This window comes from Myotis davidii, unplaced genomic scaffold (assembly GCF_000327345.1).
Source record: "Myotis davidii unplaced genomic scaffold, ASM32734v1 scaffold1172, whole genome shotgun sequence".
In the NCBI taxonomy this organism is placed as follows: Eukaryota; Metazoa; Chordata; class Mammalia; order Chiroptera; family Vespertilionidae; genus Myotis; species Myotis davidii.
The window spans coordinates 20,155-25,167 of NW_006283158.1; the positions used below are offsets into that span (position 1 = coordinate 20,155).

Below are 5,013 nucleotides of genomic sequence, written 5' to 3' on the forward strand. Positions count from 1 at the left end.
TCTCCGAGTCGACCTAAATGTCCTCCCCCACCCCCCAGAGTAATAGTATACCTGAGGCAAGATGTGAGTGAGGATGCATAGAGAAGGGTCCCCGGGGGAGATGAGAGTTAAGGGGGAAATAAAAGGGGTGATACCGGAGGTACAGGCAAACCAGGTTCCCTGTATGTTGGATGGCCCATCGTTCAGTGAGGTCCTCAGATTCCACCTTTTTTACTTGAGTTCGGTGAATCCACTGTCTCTTTCCGGCAACCTTTACGGCCGATGGGGTGCTGAGGATGACAGTGAAGGGCCCAGACATGATGATGGCTCGTATTTCTGAACCCACACCAGGTCTCCCGGTTGAAAGAGAGGTGGTCCAGGCCCAGTCCCAGAGGGTGGGTCTCGGTGAGCCTCTCAGACCAGCTGGTGGTTCAGCCTGGAGCTCAATTGTAAAGCCTGTAAGGACTTCAGGAGGTTATGATTAGAAAGGGATGCTAATACTTCTTCCCCTAGTTTGGGAAGTAGTGGTGGGGGTTGGCCAAACAGAATCTCAAAAGGGGTGAGGCCCTTTACATACAGGGTGCAACAGGCCCGGAGTAGGGCAAAAGGGAGGAGGCTTACCCAGTTTTCACCAGTCTCCAGTTTTAGTTTTGTCAGGGTTTCCTTCAAGGTTCCATTCATCCTCTCTACCTGTCCAGAGCTCTGAGGTCTATAGATACAGTGTAATTTCCAATGTATACCTAGTAGCTTTGCCAATAACTGAGTGATGTGGGCAATGAATGTTGGGCCATTGTTGGACCCCATTGCAACAGGTAGGCCAAACCTGGGGACAAGTTCTAAGATTAATTCCTTTACTATTACTTGAGCTGTTTCAGACTTGGTACTTCCCAATGCTCTTCAGGAATTTTCCGTCTGAGTCTGGTTCCTTCAACTAAAGGGGACCGCTTCCCGGGGTTTACCTGTGCACAGATGTGACATCTCTTTGCGATATCCTTTGAGACCTGAAAGAGCTTAGGAATATAATAATCTCGTTTCAGCAGTTCTACCAGCTTGGTTCCCCCCAGATGAGTACTCTGATGGACCTGGGAAATGAGTTCCTTTCCCAGGGCCTCTGGAACGAGCAGTCTCTGGTCTGGCAATTCTTTCCATCCTCCAGATGTTTCTTTTGCCTGGAGCCTTTTCCCCAGTGCAATATCCTCCTCCGAGTAGACTGGAGTCTCCTCAAATACCCTTGCAGGGAGGACTGGTAAAATATGGAGGGGCCCCACTGGTTTTTGGGCGACTTCCCTGGCCCTTTTATCTGCGAAGGCGTTTCTCCGTGCCTCTGGGGTGTCAGTTGACTGATGTCCTTTGCAGTGTATGACTGCCACCGCCTTTGGCATCCAAAGGGCTGCAAGGAGGGTAAGGATTTCTGGGACATTTTTTATTTCCTTCCCTCCTGACGTTAGGAGTCCCCTTTCTCGGTATAAGGCCCCGTGAACATGAACAGTGGAAAAAGCATATCGGCTGTCCATGTGTACAGTCACTGCCTTTCCCTTCCCCCACCGTAGAGCTTGGGTGAGGGCTATTAGCTCTGCCTTCTGAGCTGATGTCCCTCACCCCAGTGCCTGCGCCCAGATTACCTTGTCAGCTCACGACCGTTGCTCCTGTGTACCTGGTTCCATCGACCACAAAGCTGCTTCCATAAGTGCATAGGGTCTCGTCAGGGTCTGGCAGGGGCTAGTCCGTCAGGTCCTCTCGAAGTTTCTTGAGTGAGGACAGGGTTTCAGTGCATTCATGGAGGGGCTGCTCCGGGTCATCATCAGGCAACAAGGTAGCAGGGTTTAATGCCGCCGTTTTGAGAAAACTGACTCGCGGGGGATCAAGGAAGAGTACCTGATACTGGGTGATTCGAGTATTCAAGAGCCAGCGCTCCGGTGGGCTTCACAACAGTGCCTGCACGGAATGTGGAGCCACTACTTGCAAGTCCTGCCCGAGGGTGAGTTTTGAGGCTTCCTTTACCAACATAGCTGTAGCTGCCACTGCTCTCAAACACCCTGGCCACCCTGCAGCCGCGGGGTCTAGCCGCTTGGATAAGTCTGCCACAGGCCTTTTCCATGGTCCTAGGGATTGGGTTAGCACCACCTTTGCTATTCCCCGAGCCTCTGCCACATGTAACTGAAATGGCTTTGTGAGGTCTGGCAGCGCTAACGCTGGTGCGCTGACTAAGGCATGTTTAAGATCTTGAAAAGCCTTAGTTTTAATTTTAGTCCAGTTTAGTTTCTCAGTCTTTCCCCAGTGCAGGTATACAGGGGTTTTGCTATTTCTGCAAAACCTAATATCCAAAGGCGGCAATATCCTACTGCTTTAAACTTAAATTATATAGGTAGGTACATTGTTATTAACTTAATTAGGGTACTCTTAAGGCTTAGGAAGAGCCACACTCAAGGGGCCAAAGAGCCGCATGTGGCTCGCAAGCCACAGTTTGCCGACCACGGGGCTAACCGACAGAGTCCTTTTTCCTCCGCTGAGTTCATACCCCAGGTAAGTGGCTTTTGGGGTGCAAAGTTGGGCATTTTTAGCAGACACCATGTACCCCATTTTGCCCAAGGTCTCAACAAGGCTTCAATAGCCTCCCTACACTTGCTCTGGGTTGCACGGCAAGGAGGAGGTCATTTACATACTGGAGTAGGGTGACCTCTGGATGTTCCTGCCTGAACGGGCCCAAGTACTGGCTGAGGGCTTTGTCGAACAGAGTGGGGGAATTTTTGAACCCCTGGGGTAACCGTGTCCAGGTCAATTGTCCTGATTCCCCTTAGTCTGGGTCCGTCTATTCAAAAGCAAAAATGGGCTGGATGGATGGGGCCAGAGGCAGATAAAAGAAGGCATCCTTTAGGTCTAGAACTGTGTATACCTGATGATGGGGAGGTAACAGGCTCAGGAAGGTATATGGATTAGGCACTGTGGGATATATAGTTTCTACCCTCTTATTGACCTCTCTTAAGTCCTAAACGGGTCTGAAGTCCTCCGTTCCTGGTTTCTGTACAGGAAGCAATGGGGTATTCCATGGGGAGTGGCAAGGGACTAAGATTCCTGCTTTTTTCAATCTTTTTATGTGGACTGTGATGCCTCTTCGGGCCTTTTGAGCAACCTCAACCAATTCTGGCAGCACTTTTCCCTCAAAGCCTTCTAACTTTAGTAATTTCTTTCTAATGTCTGGGGCTGACTGGGACACAAAAACAATGTTAACTGCCCGTCGATTCTCAGGCGCATCAGGATCTATGGGTAGGTAGAGCCTGTAGGCTTCACACAGGTGCTCTAGAAAAGCGGCGGGAGATTCATTCGGTCCCTGTACAGTTTCAGTTACCTTAGACAAATTGGTGGGTTTCCACGCAGTCGCTCGGATTCCCCTCAGCAGTCTGGAGATACCAATAGAGAGCCTCCTTACCTTGCTCTGTGCTGGGGTCTCACGAGGGGCGGGAGAGTGGGAAGATAGCCTTGAGCCGTGCTGACTCCGAAGAGGGTTGGCAGTCGGTGCCAAGAACCAATTTCCTTCCCTCCGACCTGACTCTCTCTCTCCTCCGAGGTCTGGAGGAGCTGTTGGCAATCATCCCAAGTGGGCTGGTGGGTGAAAAAGACAGACTCCAAGAGAGAAATTAATCCCTGCGGATTTTGAGAAAGAGGGATTCTGATTCTTCCAGTTGTAGAGATCACTGGTCAAAAAAGGGAAGTAAACCATAAAAGACCGTTCCTCCCCATTGGGGGTGGCCTCCTGGCACAAAGGCAACATCAGGGCCCCAGAGGAGTCCGGAGAGGGGGGTGAATGTGGGGATTGGTGCTCTGCCCCACTGCAGGTATGAGATGGACTCAGAGGGTCTTCAGGGGGAGCCACCATTGGGGCTGATGGATACGGGGGTGGCTCTGCCAGGATGGGGTCCTCCGGCGGAGGTGGGAGGACAAGGGGCTTCCTCTCAGCCTCCCTGGGAGGTGTAGTGAGAAGGACAGTCGGTCTCTGTCCCAATTTCTTTTTCTTTTCTGAGTGTTTTTGGCAATCCCGGAGCCATTTAGGATTTTCAGTTAAGACATCTATCCAAATTTGAATATACACCATTTGGTCCGGGTGCCCGGGGTTTCCAAAAATTATAGCTTGGACCTGATAGGCTAAACCCAAATCGGTCGAGCCCTCAGGAGGCCTCTCAATCTGCTGGAACATTGGCCATTCACTCTCACAGAATTTCTGCAAATCAAAAGCGTTAACAGGGGCTCCGTAGCCCTCGGCTCTTGGCTTGAAGTCCTGAAAATTTTTCAAAAAACATTGAAGGAGGGTACAGACAGTACATGAAGCTGATTGACCCATTCTGACAACAAAAACAAATTGGACGCAACAACAGACACAGACAAGACAAATAACCAGACTCAGGATCACCGGGCACTGTTGTGCACCGGGATCTGGTCTCAACGGAAGTAGTGCTGCGTCCAGGCTTCCAGAGACCTCTGACGGGCCCACAGAACCAGAATCAGGACTCAAAAGAATTGAGTCTTCTTACCGGTAAGAATCAGATCCAATGGCTCCAACTGAAGTCAGTTAGCCAATTTTTGGACAGACCTGCCAAACTCTATCGGTCCCAGGGCTGAGGAACGTCTCTCAGAGATCTCCCCTAGTCTGGGAGTTTGGATGTCTTTCTTGGACTCTGGTCGGTTATCTCACTGGGGGCCTCCAAATGTTGTGGAGTGCGAGTGACAGAATGACCAGAACTCCAGACTGATTAAAATTTGGAGAGCCTTTGACTGGCCAGTGTCCGCTCCTCCACTCGGGAAGCCCAAGAGAGAAGCAGCCCCGACCATCTGCAGAGGCCAATATTTAAAGGGGACAACTACATCCGTGTTCAGGTTCCCAAAGCAAGCAAAGCCAAGAGGGGAGGGCAGTTGGAGGCCATGACCCTGGCCAGGGAGGGCGTTCGTGGTGAGCAGGCTAGCAGGTGAGGGCAGTTGTGGGCGTGCAGGCCAGCAGGGGGACACAGTTGGGGGCATGAAGCCCGGAAGGGGGGACAGTTG

At 51.2% G+C, this 5,013-nt stretch overlaps 1 pseudogene; it reads right to left on the reverse strand.

Moving 5' to 3' along the window:
- Positions 1–836: 836 nt before the first annotated feature.
- LOC102763344 overlaps positions 837–5,013 on the reverse strand; it is a 28,667-nt pseudogene continuing 24,490 nt past the window's right edge.